Genomic DNA, 15,442 nt, shown 5'->3' with positions numbered 1-15,442 from the left:
ATTGTCTAAAGCGGAAGTAAACATGTAGGCCATCAGCCAGATTCCATCTGTAGACATATTTTGTTTTGTCCATCCATTGTTTAAGTATTTTATGTTAGTTTCCAATTAAAAATTGGCTAATTTCACATAATGGTTAAGAGTTTTAGTGTCTCTTAAAAACAAACAAGCGAACAAAAATAACCAGAAAAACACAGTTCCTCTTGCATCCTTGTGCCAGTATTAAGAGCCGCTGGCTCCAGTATTACAGTTCTCACTACCCTCCTTTGTTTCTACACATAGCTTGTTCCTTTACATTGTAGGTGTGGCCTCGTAAGCACCTGTGTTTGCAATTTCTGGTCTTAAGAATGAAAAATGTTTGTGGATTATCAGCAAATAAACCAGCATTCAGATCCTAATTATGTGTAAGGGCTAATTAATCTGGTTAGCTGTTGAATGTTTTAACATGTAGACACTTCGTAACTCATTAAGGTCAGAACGAGGATCCTGCTTTTTGGTATGCTCCACTGGAAGTGTATTTATTTTGGGGAGTGATCTAAGGTCCTGTATTACTACCTTAACTGTAGTAATAGAACATATGGGTTCTGATGTGGTTTAGGCAAGCAGAAAAGAGGCTTTCATTTCTGCTTTGTATTGGTCCATCTGTATCTTTGTGAGGTCTGGTGGTTCCTTTGGAAGCAGAAGCTCCAGAACTCCCTCTAATTCTTGTTTCAACTGCTGGGCCCCTTGATGGAAACTTGACAGAATCTGTGGGTAATTAATAAGAATTGGACATGCTTCCAACTCCAAATTATTTCTTCTTTCTAGTTTTGCAAGAATTCAGCAGTACTGTAAACTGTTATTAAATAGCTTTATTATTCTTTGGTAGGTTAGTTATTAATTTGGTCAGTCTTAATAGGAAAAAAAATAGCCTTTATTGTCTCACAATCTCTTCCATATAAACTGTGTTCCCAGATACTCAGAAGCATGTGTTTTTGACTCGTATATGAGTATGAGTATACTCATATAATTCTACCTCCATGCCCTGCCCCCCGCCCTTGCTTTAGCTGCACTAAACCTTTCACCATGTCCTAGATGACTCCTATTCTCCCTGAGACCTGATGCCAGCCTCTTTTTCATCAAGACCAGTTCTGGTTGCTGTGTTAAGACAGAAGTCATTTTCTCTCACTGACACTCTCATTTTGCTTTATTGACTCTGTGAAGAGCATGATGGCTGTCACCTAGTTTTATGGTTGACTTTCCATATTTCTGTTCACCACTAGGTTTTGAACTTCTTCTTCAACTTTATTTTTGTTTTGGTTTTGACCTTCTTAAGAGGAAGTCCCACTTCTTGTGTTATTCATCTTTGCATTGCTAGAGCCTAGCAGTCTGCTCAGCACCTAACACAAACTCAACAAACTCAGAATGCTTTGAATTCAACTTAATTACTTCAACAAAGGATATGAGTTGGTTTATAGGGCTAAGGAATATTTATTTTCGAAAAGAATAAGTAAATGTAAAAGATGATAACACATCACTTAAAAGAAAGAAGAATGTGGATATCTGGCACAAATCAGGTTCTTAGTTAACATTAAATTTTGTTCAGAGCCTCCTGGCAACAAGGTGAAAAGGGAAGTACGTAAGTTTTATATAGTTCTCTAAGTCAGTTAAATAAAGCACACAAATCATTTGACAGTGTTGTTTTGTTACTAAACTCTATGAAAAATAGGGCATAGAATGGCATAGTAGGCAATGTCCTTGATTAGCCTTAGGAAAGACCAGAAGTGTTTTTCAAATTGACCTTCTAAAATCCACCCTCCATAAAAGCTAAAAACAAAGCAACAATCCCTAACTGAATAAAGTCAATACTGTAATAGTTCCTTAAAGTTATTTACTGATGCTGTGATATAAAATAAAACTAAATTCTAAGTAACTCTTAGTTATATATTGCTGTGTAACAAATTACCTCAAAACTCTGCTGCTTAATGTGGAAAACATTTATCTCACAGTTTCTGAAGGGCTGTTAGGCTGGGTTGTCTTGTAGGGTCTTTCATGGAGTTGTAGTCAATGTAACAGCAGCACTGTAGTCTATGAAGACTCAACTGGAATGAAGGATATACTTCCAAGTTGATTCACAGGGCTGTTGGCAGAATGCTTTACTTCCTAGCCACACAGACTACGCTATAGGCCTCGGCATAAGTTGGCATTCCCCAGAAAGAGGAATCCAAGAGAAAAATCGTGATATAGCACATGTGAGAAAATGAGAGAGCAACCAAAATGGAAGCTACAGTAACTTTTAAAATCTACTCCTAGAAGTGACATACTATATCACTTCGTCTCTATTCTGTTGGTCACATAGACCAACCCTGGTACAGTGTGAGAGGGACTACACATGCGTAAAGACACCAAGTGTCAGGGATTGCTGGGGGCCATTTCACAGGATGGTGACCAGAGTAAATGCTTGGTACTCATATACTTTTGGCGGTCTTTCTTAAACTTCGGACATGAGCACTTTTACATACCTCATGAAGACCATTCAGAGTTGATGTCTATGGCTAGAAGTCAATATTTATGCTGTTGATTCATGAGAGATGTGTATATCCCAGAAGACAAATGTACTTGGTGTAGTGTGAAAATGTGCAAGCCTGATGTGTGTGTTTCTTTCCCATCTCTGCAGTGATAAGGTCAACAGCTTCCTCAAAGAAATTTGGATATGCTCAAGGGGCTTAGAAGAGCTGCACGTAGATTTCTACACATAGAATCTGAAAGAGAAACTCCTGCCTTTAAAACCTTTAAGCTCACATGCGGTCATAGGCATTCTCAGTCACAAGTCTGGGAAATGCCATTTCCACTGCCTGGCTTTTGGTAGGGCTGCATCTTAAATGGTCCTCAGGGACAGAGCTGAAACTGAAATAAAGAAATGGTCTTATAATGTTAGAGGGATTCCTTTGGAGAAAGTCAGGTACTATTATTGTCTGTATTATACAGTTGGGTTAAGTTATTTATCCCGTATTATAGAGCTAAGTATCAGATATCTTATTCAACCAGGTTCTCTCATTTTAGACTACATGCAGAATTATCCTACTTGTGCCTGTATTTCCTGTAGTTTTTAAAAAGGAAATATTAAAACATTAAAAATGAATGAAATATTAATTAAAAGAACACAGAACTACTATTAAGTAATGTATTTAAGTATAAGAATTTCTAGAGGGTAAAGGAATTGCTACAATTTAACTGAGTCCCTTTAAAGGCAGTAAGTAAATGTTTGAAACAACTGACCCGATACAACTGCCTTTCCTTACTTGGGCGGAACTTCTGAGAGAGCAGACTTTAGCTAAGATGTCAATGTTGAGATCTTGAGAGGTGTTGACCTAGAGTCCCTGGATCTGAGCCAGAGCATCCAGCATGGGTCAGAAGCATGGACAGGAAGGAGGCCGGTGGCTGTGGGGCCGGCTACGTGCCGCTGGTCCCATAGTGAGCAAGCCAGAGATTTGTGAAAGCAAAACAGTTCAGCAGAGGTCCATTCTCTCCTGACTCTTGGCTGCTCTGAAACATTATTTTGAAACATTGAGTAATACAACAGCCAAGTGAATTTTTTATATGATAGTGTTAATGATAAATAAAACCTGTAGGAGTAAGAAGTTTTTAAAAATTGAAGAAAGGCATTGCCTAAGAATTTAAAACAAGTAGGGAAGAGGATGACAGAAGATGGTGGCACACAGACTGAAAATGCTAAATAGCAGAGCCTCCAGTCTTGGGCAGGGTGGAGCAAGGGCAGGGAGGGGTGGTGGGGGTTCTGCAGGCATGGGGCACTGGAGGAGGGATGGACTTGGGGTAGAGAGGCAGGCACAGGGACGGGGGAAAACATGGAAGCAGAGGAGGGAAGAGTGAGACTGTCTTGGGCCCCACAAAGGTGTTTCCTCCAGAAGAGTCTGAAAGGGAGCCTTTCAGTATTCTTGTGCAAACACATGGACACCTTCCATCTGATATAGGCACTTACCAAAACACATAGAACTGGGTCTTCCTTCCAGGTGGTTCTACATAATAGCTAGATAATGGGTTCAATAAATAATCCCTTAACGGTGTGCTCCATAGACCCCTGGTCATGAGGACCTAGGAAAGAGACCACCTGATCTGTTAGCTAGAGGTCTGCTGACACCATGACATTGATCCAAAATTTCAGTAGAACACTTGGGTTCTCTTTGTGAATGAAATAATGAGAATCTTAGTCCCCCTCTGCGTCTTCCATCAAGCATCTGTTTTAGAGGATTCCTATGGCGATCATTTTGCTTTCACCATTTACGAAGTCTTCCCATGTGTGTTCTTATGACAGCCATCAGAGGCAAAAAAGAGTAAACTAACATTTTTGTTCCTTCTTTACAGATGAGGCAACAGAGGCAGGGTAGTAACTCCTCGAGGTTGCCTTCGCAGCCGTCCTACTGTGTATGCTGCACATTGCACTGAATCCTTACAGTGACCTTGGAAGTTACCACACTTAGAGGGGTTGAGTGACTTGTCCAGTAGACTGCAGCCTCCAAGGTAGCAGAGCTCACCCTCAAACCTAGAGGGCCTAATACCAGCCCTCCTTTCTCTCCACTGTGAAATTCAAACATGGTGTTTAAATCTGAACTCTGCGGTACATAAATTAACAATAGGGGTGGGAAGGTTAAATACACAAATTTGGAGAACTGTTTGATACTGGATTTGGAAACCCTACATAGATACACACTTTTAAAAACAATCCACGAAGGTGATATGGTACAGTAAAGAACAGGGATTTTGAAGAAAGATGTCCTCAATTTAAATCCTGGCTCCCCCATTTGCTGTTGAAATGGATTTGGCCAAATCTACAGAATGGAACTCACCACAAAATTCATTTCATTGGAATGTGATGAAACTCAGATGTTGCCTATGAAGTCACTTTTTAATTTTTAAATCTAAATTATTTTTTTAAAGATTTTATTTGTTTATTCATGAGAGACAGAGAGAGGCAGAGACACAGGCAGAGGGAGAAGCAGGCTCCATGCAGGGAGCCCGATGTGGGACTCAATCCTAGGTCTCCAGGATCACGCCCTGAGCCAAAGACAGACGCTCAACCGCTGAGCCACCCAGGCTTCCCAAATCTAAATTATTTTGAATCTTTATGTGGGGAAGATCGCAGCTCATTCCCCATCTCAAAAGACGGATCATTGGTTTACATATTTTTGTCCGTCTCTTTGCCTCCCTGCCTCCCATAGTCACCTGTGTATCCCCAGCATCCACAGCAGTGCTGGGTACTTAGTAGGTACCCGGGAAATATTCATCGAATGAACAAACATGAATCCCAATAGAAATCATCATATTGGAATTTCATCAAAGAAAAGATATTTTTGAAAAATAGCTCCCCTCCTGTCATAATGGAGACTGTTTCCCCCTCAGCTTCCTGCGTCTAAGGGAAATGAAATGTGTGCTCAAACACACTAGCAGCGTTTCCGCTTACATTCCCATTCACCACTTTCTTATGATCAGTTAAAATAAATCACACAGAGCTTCCTCTCTGCATTGTTTTCTGATCTGTAGCAAGCCCTGCCAAGAAGGAGGGAGGCAACCCAGTGGGTCCCTTCTCTCAGCCTCCGGCACGGTGAGAAAAGAGGATTTGAAATAGTAGAAAGTATTGGTGGAGAAAATATTTCAGCCTTATGGTCTCCTTAACTGTCTTTATCTCCTATATTTCATTATCCTAGCTCCTCTCTATGACCATGAAACAATTTCCCAGTCCGAGCCTTAACCTGGTTGCTGACCAACAGGGGTGTTTTCATACTGATGTGTTTTTCTGATTTACTGCACATTGAATTTTAGGACGGTGATTTCAAATCCATTAGAGGAACGAAAATGTCACCAATCTCTGTACGTCATTAATATTTAAAAATAGAGTTATTAGCTTTAAGGGTTGACCTAGCAGTGTTAGTATTTAAATCTGATAAATTGCTGAATTCTATTGTTTATTTCTCACACGCTTATAGTCCACCCAGGGGGGAGCTCCTCTCGGTTTTTGCTGCCTGTCGGGGCAACAGCATATCTGGAGGCAGCATTGGGCTGGTAGGTAAGAGGCCAGAAAATAATAGTTGGAATAGTTGCAACAGTTATTGATCAGCTGCATGACCTCAGACCAGTGACTTCATTCTCCATATTTCCTTTGATTTCTGAATTGAAAAAAAAGAAATGGAAAGAGCCGTTGATTGGTTTCTTACTTTGAGAGATGATGAGAAGGCAGATGAAATATTTTGGTGCACTTTGATTTCTTAGGGGTTTCAAAGGATCCTTAAAGTGTTTGTTTCTTTTACGTATTTCCGTGTCATTATATATTTTATTCTGTATGACCTTTTAACGCAGAACCCACCGTGGAGGAATTTGGGTTCTTTGTTTCTCCTGAAGTGCCTGTTTGTGTTGCAACTGCACAAAGGACAGAAGTGATATTTTGCTGGGTCACAGAGAGTGTCAGTGGCAAGTTAAGATCAAGCCCAGGCAATTGTTTAGCTCATAAAGCCCCACAGCTTCCTGAGGATTATTTGTAGGTCGCATCTCAATCTTAGGTTTAATAACAACCACCACCACAAAGATTGCTGATTACTCAGATGTTAAGAACAGCCGTTATTTCTTTGCAAACAAAGGCCCTCCTCCCAGAATAAAAGAACCACTTATGCTTTCCAAGTAAAGTCTTTTTATTATTAGATTCCTGGGCATTTGGCGATTTATACTGTTCATATTTCAGTGCTCTTGGTAACAACAAAATAGCTGTAACTGACTGTTTGATAAACTATAGAGAAACCCAGAAACATAATTATGTTTTTTTAAGAGTTAAATAGTCATATGAACTGGGGGAGGAGAAACGACGGGGGATGTAATTTCTTTTCAAACCCTTTCCCCATGAGGCACATGCCAGGCTTTCTTTTCCTACTTAATCTGTTGCCACCATCCCACTGCACCTGTGTGACAGCAAGAACTATCGCTCCAGGTCAATGAGGGGGCAGCGAGTTTGAATCCTGTTCAGAGTGAGGGATGGAGGCCATCACCACACTGAAGCTGTGACTTCTCCTCACATAATTTTCAGCATCCCGTTTGCCAAGCAAATCAAGACCCTGAAAACAAAAAAACAAAACAAAACAACAAACCAAAGATTTCTGCTCCCAAAGAGAGCAAGAAATGGCCGCTCCACAGGTATCCCTTTGTCTTTTTATTGTCAGTGCCTCCTGGACCCCACACAAAGAAAACCAAACTCCTTCCCTGCTGAAGGACAAGGACAACAGCAGGTAGCACACTCTTCCTAACTGAAAAGTAGAGAATGATTTTTTAAAATGCCGTGTTGACTTTCTGGCAGCATTTTAATAACACATTGGTAGGGGTAGGAGGGCATGGAACTTCAGATAAACCAGTACTGGGCTAGTGCTGTCAACAGAGCTTGCTTCTGGAATGTTCTGGGGGTAGCATGTGGAGATTCAGGGGATGAAGGTGTCTTTTTTCAAAGGTAGCTATCGGAGTAAGTTATGTAAACAGCATAGCCAGTGATGACCTGGTGCTAAGTACCTGCCTGAGAAAAATGGATGGAAGTTGAACTCTCGTCAGCTCTCAGTGACCCTCCCAGAAGGCCCTATCAGAGCATAGTCACAGCCCCACTTTTGGTTCTGCTTGGATTTACAGCCATGTCCTCTTCACTCTGGCAAAAGGCAGGAGCATCATTACATCTGGGCTTGTTTTATGATGCCTCATGGAAACAGCTGCGTTGCCTGTCTTTGTGTGGATACAGTTTTTAAAAAATGAAAATTGCCATGGCAACAGCTGCAGCCACTTATTACAGAGCAGTGGAAGTGACGCTGATATTTGTGGGGAAAGCTATGCTCTCAGAGTAATGTGTCCCTCACAATGAAGTGGATTTTTCCCACTAACATTTCCATTTTTAAAATATAATAAGGTATGAGAATATGTTCAAAAGAAATTTACTAGGGAACTGGAGAGCTCAGGGAATTGGTAGGCAGAAATGGAGCCTTTGATCTGTGGGCCCTGAGTTAAAATCCAACTGTTCATTACTGGCTCTCAATACTGGGATTCTAGGGAGGGCAGTGCTCGTTGCTTTCAACCTCCCCCTCCATAGACCACTCTGAACGGAATCGCTTCTCAGCAATAACAGTTATGATTAGAATTAATTGAAGCCAGTTTTTCTGCTTCTTTCAGCACCACACCTTTCTTTGAGCTCTGAGGAACCTCTAAATTTGAGACTATAGAAACCAATTTGCTCCCATCTCAGTCAGTAAGTGTGTAATAGTTTAAGAATAAGCTGCAGTTTACCTTTAACTCAGTTCTGAGATAAGTAACATCTTTCATGGGCTCATGCTAAATAGGCTTCTGGCACTTTCTTTTTGCTGAGCTTTAAGAAGGAGAGTGGTGAGGAAGGCTATTGAAGAAAGGTTTTGCCATGACATGTATTCAAGACTTTATACATTGTTGGGAGAGTTCTGTACACGGAGTTTTGAATGAGTCTTCCATATTCCCTAAGCATGATGTCATATCATTTTAACAATCTCATAGATCATATCCTTGATGGAAGCAGCCAGGTAATTCGACAGGAAGTATCTAATAATGAGGGAACAAAAAAGTGATGTCAATATTGGATAATTCTCTCTCACAAGGTTCAAATCCCTTAAGTAAAACTTATCCCATATATTTTTGGTTGTGCGCCCTAAAACTTTAGAGTGTATATTTTTCCACCAAAATGATATTTCATCCAAACTTCACTGAACTATGTTGTGTCCTGGATTATTTTCCTCCCATCACTCAGAAGAAGCAAAGAAGCCCATGGAGAAAGTTTTTGCCCTGGGCTATAGTAAACATATTGCAAAAGGCTCCTTCTCATCCTATTCCAGAAAATGACTAAGAACCAAAAAACCTTCCCTCTTTAAGTTCAGCCGCAGGGATTGTTTTATCTTACTAAAGGACAAGGTAGCATATTAGAATATATTGTGCAGTAAGCAGTATATCCCATCTCCCTCTTTGCTGCTGCCAAGTTTGTCTCCCATTTAAGCCAACCAAGAAATTGTTACACACAAATAAGCCAGAATTTCAGATTAGAATACCACTTGATGGAATCTTTCCAGAGAAGTCTTCATTGCTCTTTGATTGCCCACATTTATTCCACATTGTCACTTGCCCTGGCAATCAGTGTTAGTTTTTCAGTCAATAAATACGAGTTTCATAAGACCTGACCTTCTCTCTTTCTCTCTCTCTCTCTTTCTCTCTCTCTGTCTCATTTCTACACTACCCACACTGCCCTAATCAATTTATTCATGGTATTGCATCACATCTTAGTTGAGAGAGCTAAGAGAAATGCAATTCTAAATGACTTTATTTTCCCTAAACTAGGCAAGAATGAGGGATGTGCTGATTTAAATTCCGATGCAGGAGGGGAAACATTGAAAGGAATGCAGCAATGAAGGGAGATAATCAGTCTCTTCATAAGAAGTCAGTACATCTGCCTGGATATAGTAGCCTTAGGCAGATGTTTGGTAAGAGTTGTTGGTAGAGAAGAGATCACCATCTGGCATAACATGTATCTTAATATAATTAATTTCTCATTTAATAAATATTTCCAATTTTGCTGAACCACCTCTGAGCCAAGGGAATATGGTTCTGCTGGGGGAGGAGGGAAGCATCAGGTCCACCAGCTGTACTTAAGGCCTTTGTTAGTGTGCTTAGGTCAGGAGGAACCACTGCCCCAAACTCTTGCATTTTTCGAAGCACAAATCAGCTCAAAGAGAACTTACCAAGACTCCCATTTCTGGTGACAGCCAGTCTAGATGTCCCCAAGTTCACTTTGGTGGTATAGATTCCCATCATTTTGCTCCCAGAGGAGTCACCTTTTGGCAATACATTCCACTCTGGTAGAAAAATAATGTTTTAATTATTTGTAAAATTTGGTAGCAGCCAAGAACAGATATGCAACTTCCTGCCAGATAGCAAGCAAAACACTCTACCCTTCAAACATAAACATTTTGTTAAGCCTAGAGGAAAGTCTGGAGGAAAGCAACCCTGTTCCACTTCAGTTTCAGTTGCTCTTGGGGCCACTTTTTATTTTTATTTTTATCTTTTGCTGGTTTACTATTAAATAAATACACAAAGAAAGAACTAATGAAATATGTAGATGCGAGTTAAACCAGACAGTTTAAAGAACTCACCAGTAGAGACTACCTAAGGGAAGCACTTACCCATTGGGACCACCACATATAACTAACCTTTTGCTGATGTACAAACTTGCCAACATACAGTTTACTGGGTGGCAGCAAGAGTGAGGGCAACATAAGGAGGTTTGGAACTGGATGGTAATGCCAGTCCTACCACCTACTCACCGCATGACTTTGGCCACGTAGCTTTACCTTCCTCAATTTCCTCAATTTCTCTTTGAAATTCATAGATAATATTATCTCTCCTTTGGGATTATTGTGAAGATTACAACTAAGGTATACAAAATGCCTATCACAGTTCTGTCTTGCAAGAGACCTTCGATAAACAGCAGCTATTAACATTGCAATATAGAAAGTACAAAGCCCAAGAGAATTTTAACACTGAACATATTGCAGAAACAGACCATACAGGCCTTCCAAATTCACTATTTAAGACTCTAAAATTAAGCTGGCATTGCACAGACTGATCGCTCAATTTACCAACAAACTGTCTTTTTATATTCTTACTAGTTTATTCTATTATGATTCGAAAACCGAAAATTATTTTTTCTCTTTCTCATCATTTTGGTAACTTACTGCTTAAGTTCTTTTTTAAAAATCCAGAATTTTAAAGGCTGAACATTTTCAATGTAAATAATTGAGCAGAACCAATGCCCTCCTTCCTCTCACTGCCACCTACACAGACTGTTTGGTCTCAGAGCCAAGGTTTGTCAGGAAATTCCAAGGCAATAAATGGCAGAGACAATTGTCTGGTTTCCCTAGACCTTCCGTTTCATCATAGTCCCCAAATTCTGACATCAGGTTTGCGGGGATTATCATACTTTTCCTATGATGATGTTACCATGTTATCTAGACCTTTACCAGCACATTTCATAAGCATTTATGGTATCATAATCTCCAATTATGCACCGACATCCTCCTGATGAAGTTTCATTAGCATTAAGTGCTACAGCAGGCTTTTCACACACAAAAACAGGGATTTCACTATTCCTCAGCGTGATTTTTTTGGAGCTTTTCTCTTTCTCTCTCTCTCTCTCTCTCTCTCTCTCTCACACACACACACACACACATACACACAAACACACACACGGTTAATGAATATGAAAGCAGCTACAGTCCTCTATTACTTTTATTTAAATGGCATTCTCCTCTCCTATCACTGGCTCACCTCTGTTCCATTTGGCAGCTTTCTAACAATGGCCCTGAGGCATTTTTAAAAACTGGAATTTACCAAGAAGGTGGTAATATGTTTGAATAAGAATCTAATGAATATACTTAATCCAGAGGAGACAGTGAGGTATAATTATTGAATTCTCTCCTTTTTCTCAAAGACTTTGTAATTTCTATGTAACCTTAGTCCCAAGAAGTGCAGTTCAACACCAGCTGGTAGCATACCCATTAAGTGGATAGAAGAGGAATTCTCTTCTCCTTCTGACCCACCTTGGCTACATGCTTCTTCTCTTAAAAACTATAGGAAAGGGACGCCTGGATGGCTCAGCGGTTGAGCATCTGCCTTCAGCTCAGGACGTGCTCCTGTAGTCCTGGGATCAAGTCTCACATCAGGCTCTCTGCATGGAGCCTGCTTCTCCTTCTGCCTGTGTTTCTGTCTCTCCCTCTCTCTGTCTCTCATGAATAAATAAAATCTTAAAAAATATATATATAGGAAAAATTGACTAGTTTTAACCCATTTCTGAACAGTCATCTGTATCCCTAATGCTTTTTATTACCATGGTGTTACTAGTTATTTCATAATTTAGCCCTCAAGGGACATTCTTCCTCCAAATTTCTGAGGGAGCAACAGCTTATTTCTCCCATTTGTTCTGGTAACACATAAACAAAGACAACCATTGAAGATCTTGTCATGGGCACATTGAACCAAGCCTACTTGCCCCACATGTTCTGGTTGACCTACAGAAAGCCAAGTGCTGGTAGTAGTGGTGACAGTGAATACTGGCATGTGACTTTAGATGCATTGAATACATAAAGTTGACATAAGCTCACTCATGAATAGAAAGAAGGATTGATCCAGGCCACATGTAACTTACGCTTCATGGTGTTACCTGCTATGGTTCCTAACTCTGTTATTCACTACCTGTGCAAATATAACTCTCAAAACCTCAACTTTCCATCCACATATACTGAGATGTCAAGAATTGTCACTCTTTCTGACCTGTCGTTACTCACTTGTGTTCTTCTGTACATTACCTGCTAGTCCAGAGCAGCCATATACAGCCCCTGCCCCAGCAGGATGTGTGTTCAAAAAGGTCATGACTTAGATATAAGTTTCCTCCATTACCAAGGTGCTCCTGTGCCTTGAGATGGTTATCTGATTCTCCCTCTTGTCTTACCTTCTGGAGATCACTATTTGACTCAGATTTTAACTACCCCTCCTTGTTCCGCCATCAGAATATGTGTACCCAAGCTTCAGTGGTTTTTTAACCTTTTTGAGGTCATGAACTAAATGGAGAACTTGACGAAAGTTAAGGAATTCCTTTCCAGAAAAGTGCATGTGTGGATTTATGTTGGGTTCACATTCATCTCTGGACTCATGAATCATTGATTTCCTCGCCACCTTGCTGGTTGTTTACTTACTTACTATGGCTTGCTTACCTGGTTCTAGTGTGAAGCCTTCCCCTGACCTCCCTTTGCCCCAATCTCTGAGGGTATCATCTGGCTTGCATGTTTCCCAAGCCTCTGAGCTATTCTCTGCCTAGATGTGCAAAAACCATTCTCCTGATACTTCAAGACTACTTCAGGACCCAGGGCTCTAGCTACTGGCACAGTAGCTTATACTCCTCCCCAGCTCAGCAAAGGCCTTGGTAAATGAAGTGTTCATCCTATGTTTGGCTTCTGACTCCATATCTTGTAACTATCTTTACTGCATGGGGTAGGAGAAGCCTATTAATTGCTTGAGTTAGGAATCTCTTAATTCTTACAAGTTGTATTAATTTGAAATTCAAATATACCTCAAAGTCCACATTCTTATCCCAGATAAAGTCGTGTCCTGAAGATCTACTCTCAGAAATGACTCTTCTGTGAAACTTAAGCATTCTGTAATATCCACTTGATAACAACTGCTAGATGTGTGTAATGTAATATAAAAACATTATGTAGAAGCAAAACTCTATTTGGTAGAACTTGTTGGTCTGTAGGTTTCATGCTTCAAACACAAAACTAAAATCTGTGGCAGTGAGGCAACTAACTTGGTAAAATACATTAGTTTAAGAAGGTAACTATGGGCTTTGCCCCCAGAGATACCCTAAAACTCAAGCAAAATTGTATTTAGCTCTAGAGAGATGGGTGCAGATTCTTAATTAAATTGATTTGTGATTTGGGGCCCAGAGACTCACTTAATTATTAATAAATGGAAGAACAGGGAAGGGTCTGGGGGAGTGAGCCAACCTGTGCAAGTAATTTCCAGGAGTTGCCTGTCGTTAGGTAAAACTCAGTCTGTCTCAGGAAATGGTTTATAATGGGAGTGGGATCTGTGTAATGTGGGAATAAAAGACACTCAGATTAGGAAGGCAGCCCATTGTCTATGAAAAGTCCTTTGACCCAGCCAGAGGAAACTAGCATTTCATTCAGCCACGTCTCTGTCCTCCGCATGCAGCATGCCTGAAACACTGCAGGCCCCAAGGCAAACAAGTGCCTGTTTTCAGATTCTTCTTTATCTCTATGTAGCATGCGGTGAGCTGTGTACTGGTGATCGCCATAAAAGCAAACTCCATTGGTTTCATGATTTTTCCTTGATTGTTGCTAATCCTCAATCCGACACAACTTCATTAGACACCCTCTGTTCACGAACATTTTTTGCCTTAGGTATAGCAACAGGATTTCTGTGGTATGTCTACCTTTCTGTCCCCTTCTCTGGCTAGGCTGCTAGAAGTTCAGCTTCATTGGATTTGCAAGACAACCATGGATCTTTTGTGCTTAGCTATTGTTAACAATTTACATGCATCTCCTTGTTTGATACTATGCTAGTAGCCTTCTGCTCTACAGGCCTCATTAAGAAAAAGATGAATTCAGTATTTGATCTAACTCTAAATGTATTGCTCATTTCACCCCCAAAAGATTCTTATAATGTTCTGACACACTAATTGGAATTCCTAAATGACTCCCATCTTCCAAGAAATAGAGCTTAGTTTTTATCGATTTTTTTTGAGCAAATGGTGAAAGATAAAGCAATCATTCCAATAATAATACTAATACATATAACAGTAACAACAATAATAGCAGCTAGCATTTATGGAGTGCTTTCTATGTTCCAGGTAGAAGCATTGTACACATATTGATACAGTTAATCCCCACTCTGTGAAGGAGGCATAATTGTCATCACCATTTTTCAGGTGAAGACCCTGAGATACAGATAAGTAATTACTATAGAGACAGAACTTAGCATGTGGGAGCACAGAGTGATCAACCACATAGGATGATGGAGCTGAACTGGTGTTAATGTGAATGCCAAGATATTAAAGCCATTTAATATGGAAGAGTGGCCTCCATGAAAAAATCTTGGCCCAGAAGTAGTACCAGGTTGTCAGTAAAACTCTTCATATTGAAATGGATATACGAACAAATACAATTTTTTTTTCTGACAAATTATACCTAAAGTTCCCAAAATCTTAAACTCTGAAGAGTGATCTTTTCTTTGTTCCTATAAAGATGAAATGTTTGCTGAGTTATTTAGCTGTGGGCACACTTGGTGATAGATCCTGATGTTCCCACTTTCTAGCCTGCACTGTACATAGACTTGCAATTGATGAGATCTGAGTTGAATATCTGCTGCTCCATTGACTAGTGAGTTACCTTGGACAAATGATTTACCTTCTATGAGTTTGTGTATATCAAATGCAAATACTTTCTTCATTAGATTGTTAGAAAGATTGAATGAGATGATACATATGAAGTTACTCAATCTAAGCCATAGTTCCCTCATCTATAAAATGGAAATCACAATACCACCTACTTTAGGGGATCCTGTGATGATAAATCAGATGAGTTTGTAAAACTGCTTACCATAGTTCTTGACACATAGTGAATGCTCCATAGTAAAAATACAGGAAATAGTAAGTATTTTGAGGGCTGAATAAATGTTGGAGCACCTGACCCCCTTCTTCATTTCAACATGGGGGATTAATATTTGATCCTGCTTGCACCTGTTAATGATTATATTTTAATTTTAACTAGATTTCCATCTTTAGTGGCTATTAACCTACTTTTCTATATCTGTTTTTAATATCTATTATGACTAAAAG

At 39.9% G+C, this 15,442-nt stretch overlaps 1 protein-coding gene and 1 long non-coding RNA gene across 29 annotated transcripts in view; one reads left to right on the top strand and one right to left on the bottom strand.

Moving 5' to 3' along the window:
- LOC112661232 (uncharacterized) overlaps window positions 1-11,018 on the bottom strand; it is a 70,641-nt gene extending 59,623 nt beyond the window's left edge. For 3 of the 18 annotated variants that reach the window (XR_003137531.3, XR_003137525.3, XR_003137533.3), the window contains exons 1-3: window positions 10,764-11,014; window positions 9,771-9,884; window positions 8,299-8,583 (exon numbers count right to left, since the gene is read on the bottom strand). This is a non-coding gene — a long non-coding RNA (uncharacterized LOC112661232). Of the gene's footprint in view, window positions 1-8,298; window positions 8,584-9,770; window positions 9,885-10,352; window positions 10,685-10,763 lie in introns of those variants that run through there. The other 15 variants (XR_004808402.2, XR_004808404.2, XR_003137534.3 and 12 more) reach the window with 10 other exon arrangements.
- Window positions 1-15,442, top strand: part of SLC9A9 (solute carrier family 9 member A9) — a 654,466-nt gene that overhangs the window by 329,520 nt on the left and 309,504 nt on the right. The window lies entirely within an intron of this gene.

The sequence above is a fragment of the Canis lupus genome, chromosome 23 (genome assembly GCF_003254725.2).
Source record: "Canis lupus dingo isolate Sandy chromosome 23, ASM325472v2, whole genome shotgun sequence".
In the NCBI taxonomy this organism is placed as follows: domain Eukaryota; kingdom Metazoa; phylum Chordata; class Mammalia; order Carnivora; family Canidae; genus Canis; species Canis lupus.
Note: the sequence above shows the minus strand (reverse complement) of the source record. Positions and strands in the feature narration are given on the sequence as shown.